Consider the following 19,755-nt stretch of genomic DNA (forward strand, 5'->3'; position numbering starts at 1 on the left):
AAATAAAAACTGGAACAGTCAGTGGTCCGGCATCTGTCTCTACTACCCCCCATCTTTTATTTTTCTGAAAACCAAAGCTGTATTTTGGCAGAGTCCAGAAAAAGCAGGCTTGTAATTGTTAATGTAGTTCTAGTGGTTTAGGAGAAGCAGTGGGCTTGGCCGTATTATGGAATGACTCTGCAAATACAGCTCAGACCCTCAGGAGGGTAATTTCAAAAACCATTTCTTATCTGTATAAAGTCTTGCACACGAATTACATTGTTTCCATTTTCTCCAAAAGCGTGCTTTCTCTCTCTCTAGATATCTGTATCTATAGATATAGCTATCTGTAACAATATATCTCTATAAGTTGTTTATATCTATATTTATATGTCAATATCCATAACATATTTCTCTAAATATATAGAGAGATCTCTGATCGCTCTATATATTTAGAGAAATATGTTATGGATATTGACATATATACATGTATTTATGTATGATATATAAGACATATACATATATAGATATCTATATATCTATAAATATCTATATAGAGATCTCTCTATATATATAGCAACAATATCTATAACATATCTCTAAATATTTATATATGTTGTTATAGATATTGCATATCTATATATAAATATTTTGTTATTACATCATATATAAATTAAATGGAAAGCTTTTGGGAAACATATATATAAATAAATATATAAATACAGGATTTCTCATTTTTTGTTGCTTGGTCTTATTCAAAATTCCTAAGTGTAGTCTGCCACTATAATCTCTTCTCCCATGAAGTTCGTCTTAGAAATGTCATCCTGGCCAACAACTGCTTACCAAGGACTAGTGCTGGTTTATGCAATTAAACAGTAGAGGATGCTGTATCCACTTCTTCAAGAGGTAAAAGGGGCTGATCCCTGTACTCCTAGGGTACTCCTAGGGATGAGCAAGCTTCATGTTCAGCTGACAGTTATCTGAGCAGGCACTGGGACTGCCACGGTTCTCGCTCTTATGCATTTTGATGCTCTAGTTTTACAACCAGAGAATGTCAGTGTCAATAACATGATTATTAGTCTTATAAGCCATAGTACAGTCTCTCACAAAATCATCTTTGAAAAATGGTCAGCTGGACTCCAAGAACAGAGAGATGGCAGCATTGTTTCCTTCAAGAGACATTTATTAAGCTTCTGGTAGCAACTCTGTGAATTGGGTATTATTGTCCTCATTTTACAGATGAGGAAATGGAAACTTGAGAAGATCACAGTTGAGACAAAGTGAGATCTTTAACCTAGGGCTGATTCCAAAGCCTTTATTTTTTGATCACTACAATATACATCTGACAGACGTTCTCTTTAACCCTTTCAAGACTATAAGACAAGGGTTCTATGTAAAGACAGACTGATGTTTTCAATAGTAAACACAGTGTAAAAGATAAGAGCATCATAAACTATGAGGCTGATTTAGGCAGCCAATTTCTAGTGTTTTCTTTTTTTTGTTGTTTGTCTGGTTCTTTCACATTCTCTCTTTCTCCAAAAGTATAGTAACAATTGGTGTAAATATTAAGCTTTATCTATGTCACCCCACAAATGCTGAGTGTGATTCATCCAAGTCTATAACAGTGGTAGGGTGGCCCATTACCACTGACAGACAAGAAGAAGATAGCTGTGTTTAAACATGAGATAATTTGACTTTTCTGCTAAGCCTTGTGTGCCAAGTTAAATAATTACTCTCTCAGTTAAACAAGGTGTTTTGCTCATACAAGGTAAGGAAACTTGCAGTGCTTTTGGTTTTGTTCATTTCTCTTCACTAGTCATTGATAATGTGGTTTTTAACAACAAAATAATTAGTTAATTGAGACAGAAATGAAAATCACACTGGTTCCTGTGCATAAAAAATATATATTATAGATAGAACTTTGTACTTTCCATTTCTTTCATGTTGTTTAATAACAGAATATTTTGCCTGAAGTTCCTTACCTGATCTTCTGATTGGAGAATAACTGCCAAAATAATGTTTGAAATGCAAGTAGTATGGCAGAAAACTCTTGAGAGGAAAATGTTAGGGCCGGGAGAAAGGCTCCCTAGGCGCCAGAGTTCAGAACTCTGGGCTGGTTCTCTGTGCTAGTTATTGCTCAGTACCCAGTACCTAGAATAGTGTCTGGTACATGACAGACAATAGTAGCCAATAGATGTCTGTCCAGTCAATGAATATAATTCCCTACTCTGGTGCTTTCTGCAGCTTCTAGAGGTGGACTCTTTCATTCAAACTGTTTTTACTCCATTTTATCTTCAAGAGAAGAGGCTTCACTATAGGGATAGCCCCAGGTTCATAGGAAGGCATCTTCTGTTCATTTGTTTCTTATTCAAGCTTCCATACTGTAATCTATACAACAAATCAGACCAGGATATGAAAGACAGAGGGCACCTCCTCAAGGTTGCCATTGCCTTAAGACCATTTATTTTGAGAGGTAACCATGCTTGAAACATACTTATGTTAAGACTACAACATGAATTTTATTTAAAATGCAATCCCTGATTGTAGAAGACAGTTTTGTGACCAGTGAACTCTGTGGATCAGCTTTTGATGGACAAAGAGAAAAGACTTGACTTTACCTTAATGACTGGTCTGTAAGATGGGAAGTTTAAGTTCTAAGGTAAATGGACTAAAGGCCAGCCTAAGAAACAAAGCAAATCCCTTACACTGGTGTTTCTGTTCCACTGATGACTTTCTCCATGATCCTGAGCTGATGGACAACTATATTCACACACACTGTTCACAACCATTCTGGAAGTAATTTTCAGCTGCAACCAAACAACCAGGGACTTACTGTGTGGCACATGGAGCAACTAATACCGGTGGTCTAGGGATCATGTTGTCTTATACATTACATGTGCTTGATGGGTCTGATCAATGTTATGATTGAACCAGCTCTGCACCTGTATTCTTCCTTGCACCTTCACGTGAAAGGTGATGCAAGCAGGACAGGTTGGAATCAGGCCTTTGAGCCACCTGAGTGCAATTGGAGACATGGAGGTAGGCTTTAAGAATGACTTTGAGGGTCCTCAAGTAATGTCCACCCTCTTTCATAGGAGTAACAGGTCATCTACCTCCCATCAAAGGAATTTAAAACAATTTGGAACTCAATAAGCAATGTTACACTGAGCCTGTTTGTCTGGCAGAGAATACTCAAACATGTATCAGACTCATCATGTTAGCAGTCTGTCAGTAAATATTTACCACCTTGAGACAAAAGTATAATATTCAGTATTGTGATGTCTAAATTAGTAGAAAAGACAAACACAAATATAATAATTAGAGAACAATACAAGCAAGTTTAGGTGTAGAATTCAGTGGCCGGTTGAGATGTCAGTGAATCAAGAGCTTAGAAAACAGCTGTGTTTCCAAAATATGTTGGCAGCAGTCTATATGTGTTCTCAGAGATGTAACGGGAGTCAGGCACTCACAGAAGCTGACATACCATAATGACCCTGAATCATAGACTTCAGCATACAAACTCATGATGTTCTATTGTTCCAATAAGAATAATATCTGGGATGCCAGACATACACCTGCCCAAATCTCCCTGCAGAAGGCAATCCAATTCCTCATTCTTTCAGCTGACTTGGCAGAGGAATGGTGTGTGTGTGTGTGTGTGTGTGTGTGTGTGTGTGCGCGCGCACGCGCGCATGCGCGTGCAGGGTCAAGGGGGCATCTTAGTTCAAGCTTACTATATTGGGAGGATAGGGCCATGAAGGCTGGAGTGAGGAACAGGGGAGGATGAAGGATAGGGACTACAGGATGGGAAACTGGCATGGGGCTCTGCAAGCAGCGATAATGAAGAGACATCCTGGTCCTAGAGGGCAGAGAGGAAGTGTGGGAACTGAAGGCATTTTTCCCTTTGCTCTGCTGCTGGTCACTGACAACACGCTGCCTCACCAAACCCCAGCTCTAATCATAGCTCCTGCAGGGATTCTGGAAAGAGGAAGAACACACACATTATGAGACTTTGATGGGTATTGTCCTGAAGCAATCAGGAAAATAAAAAGAAGTAAATTTTAGTGTGAAAGCAGTTCCTGGTCCTTTGGCTTGGAAACCACTTCTGCTTTCCCCTTCTGCTGTCCTGATCCTTGCTGCTTCCCTACAGACTCTGCAAACCTTGCATACTGCTTCAGGCAAGAGGGTCTGTTCTGGTAATAGAAGTGCCTTGGGGTTTGCATTCATGATAGTGTTTTCATGACTTTTCATCTAAAAACAAATAATAGACCCCTCAAGAATTGTTCCTAGGATTTCACACATATGACATGAAACTTTAAAATCAACTTTTCACCTGCTGTTTTTATTTAACAGAATCACATTTTAGGAAAGCTAATCATTTGCTATTTAAAAATCTGAAATAGAGATAAAGTTTTACAATAGGCTTCAGAGGGAATACTTGCTCAGCTAAAGGAAAAGAGAAATGATAGGAGTTCCCCCAGGGATGATCTGGCTCCAGTGCAACTCATTAGTGTGAGATATTCTTGCTGGCCATGGCTTGGCTAATATTCTCCCCAGCCCCTACCCCTCTCCCCTCCACTTCTACCTCAGCTGAAACACCCAAGCCAAGGAAAACTTCACAGGGAGAATAACTCCTGTGTTGCGCTGCAGCCAGTTCATCCTGGGAGTCAGTTATGTATACCTCTCCCCAATTCCGTGTTTAGTGACTTCATATTGGAGGCTTGAAATCATCCACTTAGTATTTACATCATGGGTATAGGCAAATGCTACAAATCGGGACTTTTCTTTGAGGATGGATGTTTGGAGCTAGTTTACCAGTACACCACTGGGTAAAAGTGAAAAAATACTTTTCTGATTCCACAGAATCATAAAAAGTACTTTACTTGGAAAATCTCTCTACTAAGTAATCATACCTTTTTTTTTTTTTTTTTTTTTGGTAGAAGTGGGAATCTCATTATGTTGCCTGGGCTGGTCTCGAACTCCTGGCCTCAAGTGATCCTCCCAACTTGGCCTCCCAAAATGTCAGTATATTGGGATTATAGGCCTGAGCCACTGTGCCCAAATGACCATATCTTTTGACTGGACAATATTATCATATGTTCTATAAACCGTATTAGTTTCAAAACTAATTGTAATGCTCAAATACAATGATTCTTTTTTTTCAGTCAAATGTATTATAAAAGTTTTATGCAACATCATTTTCCCCCTTTGGGGAAAGTAGAGGGATATAAACTACAAAAGAATAAAAAAGTAGGTAGAGTAACCAAATTCTGTTTTTTAAAAAAATAAGTTACTTTGACAGAGTCTCCTGAAAAATATTGTTGAACTATTTGTAATCATGTTTCTGGTTGGAAAATTTATTAGTATAGTTTATAGTACAATGCAAAGGGAAAAAATCCAACTTCTCTATTCAGGTTACAGATGTGATTTCACATTTGGGAGTTGTGAGAGAAACGAAAAGAACCCTTAACAAGTTTCTTGCCAGATTGCTTTGAGTTCCTAAATGCCTCATTTTGTAGCCAGTCATTGGAATTGAGCTACTGTCTCCAGACAATCCCATTAGATATATATTGGTTCCCTAGAAAGGTAACAAAAAAAGGTTACTAAAAAAATAGGAAACAGCCCAGTGCAGTGGCTCACACCTGTACTCCCAGCACTTTGGGAGGCTGACGCAGGCAGATCACCTGAGTCAGGAGTTGGAGACCAGCCTGGCCAATATGGTGAAACCCTGTCTCTACTAAAAATATAACAATTAGAGGGGCTTGGTGGTGCATGCCTGTAATCCCAGCTACTCAGGAGGCTGAGGCAGGAAGAATTGCTTGAACTTGGGAGGTGGAGGTTGCAGTGAGCCAAGATTGTGCCACTGCACTCCAGTCTAGGTGACAGAGCAAGACTCAGTCTCAAAAATAAAATAAAATAAAATATTAAATTAAATTAAAAATAAAGAGGAAAAAATGATCAGATTAGCAGAAAGGAATGGGAGATGAGGAAGTAGATTGGAAGACAAACATATTTTTTAGGTAGTTGGTGCTAGGAGAAGTCTTGAGCAAGTGTTTTACTGGAGAATTAAAAGGACTGTAATAGTGAATTTAAAATGACATAAGTCAATTTGGCAGGGATACAAGGGAGGAGGAGTTTTTGCTTATTATTTAGTCTCAGGTTGGACTGCCACCTAAACGGTTGCATTAAGTCAAGGAGACCCCATATCCTCTTCATTACTGTGCCTTGCAAGGTGCGTAGATGAAATGAAAGTGAAAGAACGGGAAACACAGTATGAAAGGCAAAGAACTGCAGCTGGAAAAAAAAAGAGTTCCTTTGTTTTTATCCCAGTTTAATAGTTTGACAAATTCTACATCTTCTAGTTGATCCATATATAGGTCAACTCTATATATAGCACTGATTCTCACAAAGTTTGGAGATAGCATTAGATTTTAAACTTTATTTTCTTTGCACAACAATTTCTTCATCCCCTTTGATAGAATATATGCTTCTATAGAAGCAGATGCATTGTCAAAGAAAAAGACGGCAGCAGAGTCTGGGCCAGATTTACCATAATGTAAGATCTTGCTTCTCTCACATTCGCCTGGTTAACTATCCATGAGTCCATGTTAAATACTCAAAAACAGAATTACAGTAGAGAAAAATGGATATTTTAAAAACAATGGTATCTTGTTTTGGACCCAGTAAACAAAAAGTAGTTTAGTTGACATAGGTAATTGTATGTGTTAGTCAACAGGATTTGAAGGACCCTAAAATACCCTCTACTATAGCTATAATAATGAGTAATAACAACTTTCTTCTCTTTATTTCTTAGATGTGTGAAAGTCCTATATGCATATCCCACATGGATATGCCAGTCTATATAGGTATATTCCTGCCTTCTGTTTTGATACATACCAGTTAAAAAACTGAACAGAAAGTTTCAAGCAAATTGGTTAAATTCTAATTGATTCCCCTGGCAACTTTGATGAAAAGGTTTATGCCTATGACAGAAATGTCTAATCAGTGGGCAAACTTTCTAGACATAAAAATTCAACGTAATCTACAGCAGACAAATTTTGTCAATTGAACATCAGGATTGGAATTTCTGGTAAGTGTCAAGTGACAATAGTACAAACTATAGTTTTATTTATAAGGGAACTGGATGTAGGCAACTTCTTTCAGTCTTTTTATCACAATCTTTCTAATAAGACCCTTCTTCTCTTCAGTCATGAAGAAGCTTTGTGCTGTTGATTATCAGGAGTGTTTTCTCAAACAAACTTCCCAGTCTAAAATGTCAAGCCACAGATGAATATCAGGAAGGCATGTCCAAAGTGTTCAATCAGTGATTCTGAGTTTATGGAAGTTACTGGTATGATGACATAGCTTTATAGCTGAGTTTCTCACTGTGTTCATAAAATAAAAAATTTCAAAAGTAGATCAATGCTCTGCATCCGCAATAGAAAGATAAGTTCCCCTGCTCAAATTCCCAAAGTTATCTAGGTTTCAAGCTGGGAGTTCCCTGAAACACCCAGGGCGCCAACAGCATAAGGTGATCCACTCCCATTTGTAGATAAGTCACTAGGATAGTTTTAGTTAAAGAGGCAGGGGTTTGTGTAAAGAGGAGAGGACTTCTATAAATGGCATAATCTGAATGTGCATTTTGAAAGTGCCACATGAGCAACTTTGCCCACCTGCCAGTCCAGAGAAGTACTGCTAAAATCACCTCTGAAAGAACCACATGACCTCAAATATTTCAAGAATCACTTCCGGCCGGGCGGGGTGGCTCAAGCCTGTAATCCCAGCACTTTGGGAGGCCAAGGCGGGCGGATCACGAGGTCAGGAGATCGAGACCATCCTGGCTAAGACGGTGAAACCCCGTCTCTACTAAAAAATACAAAAAACTAGCCGGGCAAGGTGGCAGGCACCTGTAGTCCCAGCTCCTCGGGAGGCTGAGGCAGGAGAAAATGGCATAAACCCGGGGGGTGGAGCTTGCAGTGAGCTGAGATCCGGCCACAGCACTCCAGCCTGGGCGACAGAGCGAGACTCCGTCTCCAAAAAAAAAAAAAAATAAGAATAATTTCCAATGTCTCTTAACGCACCTTTTATTATTTTATGTTAGTGTATTTATCCATTGAATTTTTCCGTTAATATAAACATTTTAATCATATTTTCATTAGATGAGCTAAAATGGATGTACTCTTAAATTTTACTGCGAGGTTGCAGTCATATTCAGTCATAACACCCTGATTGCTGGACAAGACATCTTTACTTTTTTATTTTTTTATTTTATTTATTTATTTTTTTTGAGACAGAGTCTCGCTTTGTCGCCCAGGCTGGAGTGCAGTGGCACCATCTCGGCTCACTGCAAGCTCCGCCTCCTGGGTTCATGCCATTCTCCTGCCTCAGCCTCCGAGTAGCTGGGACTACAGGCATGCACCACCACGCCCGGCTAATTTTTTGTATTTTTAGTGGAGACGGGGTTTCACCGTGTTAGCCAGGGTGGTCTCGATCTCCTGACCTCGTGATCTGCCCGCCTCGGCCTCCCAAAGTGTTGGGATTACAGGCGTGAGCCACCGTGCCTGGCTGCTTTTTTTTTTTTTTTTTTTTAATACCACCAGCTCTTAATCCTTACAAGATACAAACCATCAAAAGCACCCTTATAATCGACATATGTCAGAGATCTAACATCATATTAACTTCAAGCACATGCAGGTAGCTAATTATTTTATTTTTAGTCTTTACAAGTACATGGTCAGTTAAATAGAAACCACATAAACAGCTTGACATGTGGTATGGTGGAAAGAAATTTTAAAAAGAGGAAGGAAAAACTAAACCAGGAGACCAATATATAGGGTCTTTTTCTTTCTATGACATACATGCTCTCATTAGGGCACTGACAAAAGAAAATATATTTTTCAGAACTTTTCTACCTCTGATGCTAACAAACACAAGAGAAGCCTTCAAAAGCCTACTGCTGACACTTCAGACCATTGATGCATCCTGTCTCTCGTGATGTCCCCTGCTTCATAATTTGATGGCCTTTCGGAGGGGTGGGCAATGAAACTGCCATGTTCATTGACTCTTATGATTCCATGGACTCTTACATGGAGCTTTGGGCTTTGTCTCCAGTGTCTGAGCTAGATTTTGGGTTATGCTGCTGTGGAACAGCTGTTTCCAGAGCCACCCCTCTAGAGACATACTTGGTCACCTGCCAGGATTTACATGATTATCCATCATGGGGACAAATCTATCCCAGGAAGACTCATTTCAGAATATAATACAGTGTGGATGGAAGACCTAATGGAGAGAAGTGCACCCACAGGAGTGACTGTGATCTATCAAATCATTAAGACCTTGGAAGCCTTCTGTCAGTTGACTTCAGAGAACAATGGTTCCCCTCTCAACACAACACTGTACTTTTAATTTGTCTTTTGTTAAGTCATCCTGAGGAAAAGGCTGCTGGACTGGGAGATTTCAGATTTTGAATAGTGCTAACAGAATAGAAAAATAAAGTTCTATTATGCTGCCTATTCTCTTACCAAACTCTGTAATAAGAGCATCTATTCCTTCATCTAGTGAACTGTCAAGTAGGGCACAGAGAAAAGGCATTTGGAAATTGATCTCAACTGCCTTTGAGAAACCACAGATCATGGGAGAAGAGGACCTGTGTGCCTTTCCATCTTAACTCTGGATCACTCTGCTCCTCATTTCAGAGGCCTTCTTTCCCTTCTTAGAGTAGATCTTATTTTGTTGTTGTTGTTTTCTGCCAGAAAATCTTTATACATGCTGTTTCTTCTTCCTTGGAATGCTTCTCCTCCACTGTTCATTTGCCTGAACACCTCACTTAACTCAGGATTCTCTTAGTCAATCTCTATTGACCTCGTTAATTTTTAAAGCATTTTCTTACAATCTGCATTCGTACCTTTGGTTCATCTAAAAGTCTCACGGCCGGGCGCGGTGGCTCAAGCCTGTAATCCCAGCACTTTGGGAGGCCGAGACGGGCGGATCACGAGGTCAGGAGATCGAGACCATCCTGGCTAACATGGTGAAACCCCGTCTCTACTAAAAATACAAAAAACTAGCCGGGCGACGTGGCGGGCGCCTGTAGTCCCAGCTACTTGGGAGGCTGAGGCAGGAGAATGGCGTGAACCCGGGAGGCGGAGCTTGCAGTGAGCTGAGATCCGGCCACTGCACTCCAGCCTGGGCGGCAGAGCAAGACTCCGTCTCAAAAAAAAAAAAATAAAATAAATAAATAAATAAAAAATAAAAATAAAATAAAAAAATAAAAAAAAATAAAAGTCTCACAAAGGCATGAAAGCCTCACAAAGGCAGGGAATATGGATGCTAACATGAAGTAGGAGCTAAGTAAATATTTGCCATATTAAAGAATTTTTAAAAATAAGAGTAAATAAATGAAGGCTCTGCAAAAAATTGACAGCCAGAACTCTGGATTGTAAATAAAGTTGTATTGATGCTGCTGTGTTCAGTTAAAGGAACCTTAATCTCAACTTGGAGCTTTAGAGTTTGTACTAGTCACTGGAAATTTCAATCATTCATGTTTTAAATCACATTTTTCTCAATAGGAGCATATCCTTTAGGTAAAATTTAAACATTGCTCTCTTCCCTTAATATGAGAGACTCAATATCTAGCTTTACAGGGCTTTGTAAGAGCAAGGAAAATCACTCTATTGATGCTAAGTGAAGGGTAGAGAAAGCAATTCTATTAAGCTTTTGACCTAGTTTCTCTCTGGTTACTTCAAGGCAATTGAAAAGTCCTCGATTAGGTGCAATTTGCTAGTGACGGCTATCAGCACAGAGGCATATAGATGGAGTAGGTTCTGTAGACTTATCTATGGCATATTCATTTACATAATTTTCTGTCATAAAAAACAAAAACGTCAAACTTGTAACATTACTGAGTCAGTCTTAAAACAGAGTATCCAGATGTTATTTTAGAAACAGCATTGATTGGGCGCAAAGATCAAGGCATTTTTGACGATTACATAAAGGTGTATATGGCAGCTTTAGTGAGTTTGGAGTATAGAAAGTGTTGGGATGAATAGAATCCATAGCAACCAGTTTAAAGTTTTCAGTAAAGCACTGAATGGTAAAGGGAAACCAACTAGAATTTGCTGCTCATTCACCTCAAACTGCACTGAGATATCTTTATGCTGAAAATGGACAAGGAGACTATTATGTATATTCTTTGATCCAGCAATTTTACTTCAAGAGTTTATCTTACAGATAAAGTTTTACAAGTGCATAAAGATTTTTAATGCAGCATCATTTTTTTTTTTAAGTTGGAAACAACTTAATGTCCATCAATTTGAGGTTTCTTTTTTCCTATCACATTGATTGTTTGCTATCTGCCAGAAATTGTTCTAAAGCACTTTTCACATAAAAACTCAATTTGTCTTCATAACAACAATCTTCAGCTACTCTCCCTACTTTAAAGATGAGGTAAAGTAACTTGTGGGGGACCACAGAGGTATTTAGTGGCCAAGCTAGGGTTTGAATTCAGACAGGCATTAAAAAATGAAGTAGACCCAAACTTACCGATAAAAAACCTAGGGCATATTTTTACGTTGAATAAAAGCAATTTGTGTATATATATATACACACACATACATTACGAAGGTCTAGAAGAATCTGTGCAAACCAACCAAGGGCAGGCACCTCTGGCTTGTAAGCAGATGCTTGAAGAGAACTTTCCCCTTTTACTTTTTAAAAAACGTCTCAATTGTTTTAATTTTATATTTTTAAATGTTAAAAAGTTATGTATGTCTGGTTTTAGAAAATAAAGTTAAATGCAATTTCACCCCCACCTTTAAAGAAACAACTAAAAAGGTATAGCACTTACTGTTCATCATTTTGTTTCCTAACAATTAAAACATGTTATTAAGGAATTCAGTTTAATACGGTCTATAGTCACATGTACATATAATACAGTTCTGAATACATGGCTTCTGCTGGGGGGGAAAATGGAACAGAAAAATGTTATAATATGTTAAGTTCAGAACTTTCCCAAATATCTTTAGACACACAGCATAATACATGAGAAAAAAGATAACTATAGATAATCCATAAAGATAACAAAGTTGTTTAATAAAGAATGGATTGAAAATTTATTTAAGAAACAATTAATTTTTTTTTTGATACAAGGTCTCACTCTGTCACCCAGGCTGGAGTGCAATGGTGCAATCGTGGCACACTGCAGTCTCAAAGTCCTGGGCTCAAGTGATCCTCCAGCTTCAGCCTCTCGAGTAGCTGAGACTACAGGCATGTGCCACCACGGCCCAGCTAATTTTTAAAAATTATTTTGCAGAGCCTGGGTCTTGCTAAGTTTCCCAGGCTAGTTTCAAACTCCTGGGCTTGACAGATCCTTCCGCCTAGGCCTCCCACAGTGTTGAGATTATAGGAACGACCCACCATACCCGGTCAAAAAAGTAACACACTGAAAGTAAAAATCATAATAAAAGTTGTAATGATTTGGTGTATACTATGTCATTCTAAAATAATGTATGCATTTCCTTCTAAATATCTATCTATAAACATTAGTAAAGAAGTGGGAAAATTCTTTCTCCTGAAATTCATGTTACTTATTTAGCATCATAAGGAGAGTCATTTATGTGATGGATGCTAAAAGGGAGGATTACAGTCCAGCAGATATTGATCATAAAAATGAAATGAGGCACAAGAAACACCTGTGGATCATGAAATACTGACGCTGGATTTTATTAACTCCTATACAGTGATAATGTGATTGAAAGATTATGAATCCTATAAATGAAATATATTTAACAAGCCCCTACTAACACAAACACTTGACTCTCAGACCATCCACAAATAATCTACATTTAGAATTCACTATGTCTAAAGACAGCTATCATTAAAACTTAAGGCCAAAACTGCCCTCTCTGCCTACTTCTGAAAGAGCTTGCCTTTGTGAGCAGGAGGGGAAGGGAAGAGAGACAGTGTACCCAAGGAAAGGAAGGTGGTGGTGGTAGAGAGAGAAAGGCGTTTCTAGTGCCCAGGCACCACAGTGCGAATTTGAGAATTGCCTTTATTGTCTACAGAACTTGTTATTGCTCTTGGGTTTTTGGCTAAAAAACCTAATAATTGACTCAGTTTTGCGAGGAAATAAGAAATTGGCCTCAATTCACTCTCCTTAATTCATTTAGTTGGATCTGATTTTCAGTGTGTGTTAGGACTCCCTCTGTAGCAACCGAAACATATTAAAAATGACTCTAGAAAAAATATATGCTAGAAAGTGCTTCAGTCACTTTTTCCTTAACTAGGAGAGCCCAAGGCAAAATGACTAGGTCTCAAAATTTCTAGGAATGACATTTCCTTCATCTGAGAAACTTGAAGCTGCTACAGACCAATGGAATATAAGGGATTCATTATTTAATGCACAAAATTCAGGCTGCTGCTTTAGGGCAAACAGAAAAAAAGTCAAAATTTGCCTCTATATAGAATGCTAAAAACACCTTTAAGAAATAAAGTAAGTCATAGGAAACTGGGCATAATTGAAGTTCCTAAAGCCAAAATTTTCACTTTTTTATTTGTAATCCAATTTGTGGTATAACTTTCCTAAATCCTACTTCTGATTATTTTTAAATTTTTCTTTATGCCAAATAAAACAAAGTTAAAGATAGAACTCTGCTAAAAATGTCAATGTAAATAAAAAACTAAATCATTTTAATAAATTATATTTGTTGTCATGCTAGTATTTTGTTTACTCTTGTTATATTTTATCATTTTATTTTTGACTAGTCCCTCAGTCTGTGGGAAATGTTTGTTGATGCTGAAATTGCCACGAGCTATCTTTGCTCTATTTCCTTCACCTATGTCATCATCAAGTTCACCAATTACCCTATATTTTCACCCAGGTAGTTGATAAAGCATTGAATGGGTCTAGCCAAGGACTGTTCTATGGCACTCCACTAGAAACTCCCTCTAGACCAGTCTGACATCAAGCCATATACATTGGTTTGGTAATCAGCTACATAATCCAGCCTTCCTTGACCTCATATTTCTACATCTTGGTTACGTGACTGTAATTAATTTTTTTTCTTATGTCTTGGTGAACTGAAGGCATGTGATATGGTATTCTCCTGATCTTACCACTAGGGACTGTGTCAAAAGACATAGAAATTGAAACTGGGTTCCTCAAGAGCAGACATTATATCCTATTCATCCCTTAATTCTGTTTCAAAACCAGTGACTACAAGACATAGAAATACATGTTCAATAATAAATACGTAATACATGTTCAAAAACTATTGGGAGAGTCTCAGGATTTTGAAAAAGTTGTTTTGTAGTCCTAGCTATGACACAGTCTTGCTCTGTGACTCTGAACACATTTCATAGTCTCCAAGAACCTGAGTTTTAAGTCTGAAACAAAAATGTGCTGAAACGTTTTAAGATTCTCTTTCAGGTATAGATTCTACCTAGATTTATCATTTCCACTTTGTAACAAAGTGGGACGATGACCCATTGTTTTCTAACTCAGTAGTTTTCTGGAAAAAATTTAAAATGCATTTTTTCAGCACATCAGTACATCCTGAGATAAAACATTGTATAGTCTCTACTTTGTGTAAAGCAAACGTTTTCATCACTTATCTAAAGACTTAATCTTTTTTATACCAATCATCTGTAAGTTTAGAAAAATAATGCAATTGAATTTTTCATCCAGCTGTTTACCATACATAAACTTAGAAATCCTAAAATGCCTTATTGAAAGTGCAGCGATTTTTGCATTGGTAGAGTAACAGTCTCAAGAAATGAATGAAGCTTCAATGACTCATCTTCAATTCAAGAGGAGGGGCTACTATTGTAAAATATTAAGCTGAAAAATTCCAAACATAACTGAGATAAAGATATGACTTAACATTCTGTTTTTTGTTTTTTTTGAAACAAAATCTCACTCTGTCACCTAGGCTGGAGTGCAGTGATGCGATCTCGGCTCACTGCAACTTCCATCTCCCAGGTTCAAACTATTCTTCTGACTCAGCCTCGTGATTAGCTAGGATTACAGGTGTGCACCACCACTCCTGGCAATTTTTTTGTGGTTTTAGTAGAGACAGAATTTCACCATCTAGGCCAGGCTGGTCTTGAACTCCTGAACTCAGATGATTCACCCACCTTGGCTTCCCAAAGTATTGGGATTACAGGTGTGGAGCCACCATGCCTGATCTGTACATCCTAAAAAACCCCAGTGTTCTTTCTGCTGACTGAGGCTAATTAGTGTGGGTAATAAAAATTGGGCACACATATCAAACACAAATTGGCTGCTTTGTCCAGCAAACTGCTTCCACCAAAGCTCTGGCTAGGAATTGGATTACACTGACTACTTGGCTCTTTTCTTTCCCTAAATGGATTTGGTTATAGAATTAGAAAACCGGGTATACTTTGTTTTCAACAGATTAAATTTAATGGGTTTTATGAAGACAATTTTTATGTTTTCATGTAAAAAAGGTAATTAGTTAAGGGATTTTGGGGCTAGGAGGATGAGGCACACAGGGGATGAAGGGGAGTCCTCATTTCAGGAAAAATAATATGCAACAAAATATTCACAAATATTTTGCTGTCCCTCAGGCTGATGAATTAAGTCATTTCGATTAGTTCCAGATAAATCCTACCATTTAATCTATTTTGAAAGAAATTAGAAGGCTATGGTTTCAACATTATGTTCAAGTTTTTGCTAACTTGTAAAATGGTAACATACGTGCTCTGGAATACTGCTGTAAGGATGACATAAGAGATGGTACAGGAAAGCATGCAGAAAACTGTAAATACTTATAGGATTTTAAATGTAATTGTATAGTAATTCCTGATGGTGAAATAAAATAGATGTTCCTTTATTGATAACTCATGGATGTTTGTGAAGCAGACATAGAATAAACAATCTAGATGTTCACACTCTAGCCTTGGCCTTGTCACTTCTCCTTGCCCTCATTGCTGACCCCACCCCTTTCATCTACCTCCCCCAAAAGTGGCCAAATACTGGGAGTAAAGAGAGTGGCAATGAACCTGGATCTACTTGGGGAGGAGGCCTCTGCTACTCAAAGAGTAAGAAAAACACAACGTTCCAGGCTCCTGATTCTCAAGCAACACAGTTACTTGGGGTATTTCTCACCAAGTGACCTGGATTTGAGGCTGGCAAGTGTTGCACACCCCATGTTTCTGGGTGACAGAGCCATGTGAGGCTGTTGGGCTGCACCTACCAGCTAATGGCTCTGTGGCTCTGTCACAAACAATTTGTTTCTACATCTCCACATCTCCTGGCATTAGGATCCAGGAAACGATGTCCACACTCATTATCCATGAAGGGAGTTGATGGCCTAAGTGATTTGCCTACATTCTACAGAGTGGAGAAAACACTTGTTAAAGATAGGCTTAGTCACAAGATTGCACTGTCAGCAGTCAGACTCTCCTTTCTTGACTTTTCTTTCCCTCATTCTCTAATAAAATTGTGGCTGAACTCATCTCCTACTTGGATTATTTGTCTTGAGATGGAGGAGCCCTGGAAAATCTGTTCTGAAACTGAATGTGACGTGAGGAAGGGAAAGGAGATGTAAGAAAGTGACAAATTGCCGGCTCAATTCTCAGGAAGAGGTGCTGCAGAGGTGATTTGGAAACATTTGGACTTGTAAAGGTGATGATCCAGGAATTTGGGGACTGTGCTCTTTGCCTACATCCTCCCCCACCTTCAATCCCAGTGCTCTATACTACACCTGCAACAGCTTCCCATCTGACTCTGCCCAAATAGCCTCCAAAGTGGAAATGCAGTTCCGTGGAAGAGAGTTTTAGCATAATAATCCCTGGGCCTTTTTCTATGCTTATGACAGAAATAAAGTGAACTGCCAAGGAGTAGACCTCTCTCCCCACTAATCAATTTAGAATTGTGTTGACAAAGTAGTGGCAAAATCTCCAGAAGAATCTCCCTATGAGCCTCCTAAACTTCTGCATCCCATGCATGCATAGATACCTCTACAACAATTCTGGCTTTTGGGAAAGGAAGTGACCATACAGCACCAATACTTCCAAAGTATTTAGACCTTCAGGCTATCACTGTTCTCAAAGTTTCAGGTTCCTTATCCATAAAATTCTGAAACTGGGCCACAGGATCTTCTAAGTCTGCCAACCCAGCCTTGAGGGCCCATGAAGATCAATGCTTCTTGCTTTGGTGACAAAAATAAAAATAAAAAACAACAGTTGGGGCTTGATTTTTAATTCCCCATGAGCCAACTGCTCTCTCAATAAAATCTAGGACCCTTAGTTCCTCCAGTATATGCCAGGCATATATTAAATATATGCCAAGTATATACTAAGTATATGTTAAGTATAATGCTTAGTATTATCTTGTTCCATTCTTACTGCAATCCTATAAAGTTATTCTTGTTATCACACCCATCTGACAGATGAGAAAGCAGATCTAGACAGGTTACATACCTAATACAAGGTCATGTGACTAGTAAATTGTGGAGCCAGGATGTGCTTCACTGCTTTAGAAGTTCTAGTGTTTAAAATCCAGAATGTTCCATTCCATAAAAAAAGACATTCTACGTTTCTTATTTGTTTCCTAGGCTGGCCCATAAAAACAAAGTATTGTTTAGTGTCTCAGCATAAGTCTGAAACAAGACATGCATGGTAAACTAGTTTCTTGAGCTCCACTGTGTCCTTCTGAGCCCAGGAATTCTCGGCAGTTCAAACCTCAGACTCATGCTCTGAGGCTTCCATTTCACCACAGACTAGAACTTGAGCTCAGATTCTGGAGACCAGAAACCTAGCCCTTCTGGCCTTAAGAATGACAAGCCTCTCCAGAAGCAACGTCAGGAAAAGGCTGAAGACACTAGCAGCCGTTGAGAAATTAATCCAGCTGCAGCAGTCATTTATTTTGCTTTATAGAGTATCCTTTTTTGCAGAATGATCTTAAAAATCCAGGAAAAAGTATGTAACCAAATACGCAGAGCAAAGATCTGTGATGAGTTACCAACACATTTCTCACACTAGTAGGTTAAGACAATTTACTTGATATTTAGTAATAATCTATATGTAATTCTCCTTTTTTTGAGGATAGGGATATTTCAAGGTGAAAAGAGGTAAGAAAATGTGGTTGATCCCCACAATTTTTTGGAAACAGAGGAATAAAAATGGTCAAGGAAGCTCAGAGCGCTGAAGATAGGTGGTCTTCAGCTTTGCATCTTGATTTTTGCACTAACTAGCTCCATGATCTGGGATAATAACAATGATAAAAATAGTGATAATAATCTTCATTCACTGAATTGTATGTGCCAAGAATTTGCTAAGTGCTCTATATGTATTATTTCCTTTAAGATTTAAAACAACACTATAAACTGGAAATTATAAGTCCCATTTTAGACATAAAGAAACTGAAGTTGAAGTTGTGATAACTTGTCCAAGGCCACAAAGCTGTTAGTGGCTAAGTTAGTATTAGAACATAAATATGAATCCAAAACTCATCCCAACTGAATCCAAACTGATTACTTTCAGGCTATAACTGTCTTCAAAGTTTCAGGTTCCTTATCCATAAAATTCTTTTTTAATGTTTTTTTTAAATTTTTCATTTCCATAGGTTTTGGGGGAAACAGGCGGTACTTGCTTTCATGAGTAAGTTCTTCAGTGGTGATTTGTGAGATTCTGGTGCACCAATCCCCCAAGCAGTATATATACTGAACCCAATTTTTTTTTTTGAGATGGAGTCTTGCTCTGTTGCCCAGGCTGGAGTGCAGTGGCACAATCTCAGCTCACTGCAACCTCTGCCTCCTGGGTTCAAGCAATTCTCCTGCCTCAGTCTGCCAAGTAGCTGGTATTACAGACACCTGTCACCACGCCAGGCTAATCTGTGTTTGTGTGTGTGTTTGTGTGTGTGTGTGCATGTTTAGTAGAGAAGGGGTTTCGCTATGATGGCCAAGCTTGTCTTGACCTCCTGACCTCAAGTGATCCACCTGCCTTAGCCTCCCAATGTGCTGAGATTACAGGTGTAAGCTACCTCATCTGGCCCCAATTTGTAGTCTTTTATCCCTCACTCCCCTCCCACCCTTTCTTCCAAGTCCCCAAAATCCATTGTATCATTTTTATGCCTTTGCATCCTCATAGCTTAGCTCCCACTTATGAGTGAGAACATACGATCTTTGGTTTTCTATTCCTGAGTTACTTCACTTAGAATAATAGTCTCCAGTTCCATCCAGGTTGCTGCAAATGCCATTAATTCATTCCTTTTTATGGCTGGGTAGTATTCCATTTTTTGTGTGTGTATATGATATATATGATATACATCATACATATATATCATATGATATATATCATACATCATATATGTGTACATATGATATACATGATATATGTATATATGATATATATGTATGACATATATCAATTATTATATATATCTCATATATAACAATTTCTTTATGCACTTGTTGATTGAGGGCATTTGGGCTGATTCCATATTTTTGCAGTTGCAAATTGTGCTGCTATAAACATGCATGTGCAAGTATCTTTTTTCTGTAATGACTTCTTTTCTTCTGGGAAAATATCCAGGAGTGGAATTACTGGATCAAATGGTAGTTCTGCTTTTAGTTCTTTAAGGAATCTCCACACTGTTTTCCATAGTGGTTGTACTACTTTACATTCCCACCAGCAGTGAAGAAGTGTTCCTTTCAAAACCACAATGTGATACCACTTTACTCCTGGAAGAATGGCCTTATCCATAACATTCTAAAGCTAGGCCACAGGATCTTTTAAGTCTGCCCTTATAAGCAAGCC

The 19,755-nt window shown here is 38.4% G+C and overlaps 1 protein-coding gene across 11 annotated transcripts in view; it reads right to left on the reverse strand.

Moving 5' to 3' along the window:
- Positions 1 to 19,755, reverse strand: part of SLC8A1 (solute carrier family 8 member A1) — a 390,660-nt gene that overhangs the window by 164,541 nt on the left and 206,364 nt on the right. The gene's annotated exons all lie outside the window — the stretch shown is intronic.

This window comes from Rhinopithecus roxellana, chromosome 17 (assembly GCF_007565055.1).
Source record: "Rhinopithecus roxellana isolate Shanxi Qingling chromosome 17, ASM756505v1, whole genome shotgun sequence".
NCBI lineage: Eukaryota > Metazoa > Chordata > Mammalia > Primates > Cercopithecidae > Rhinopithecus > Rhinopithecus roxellana.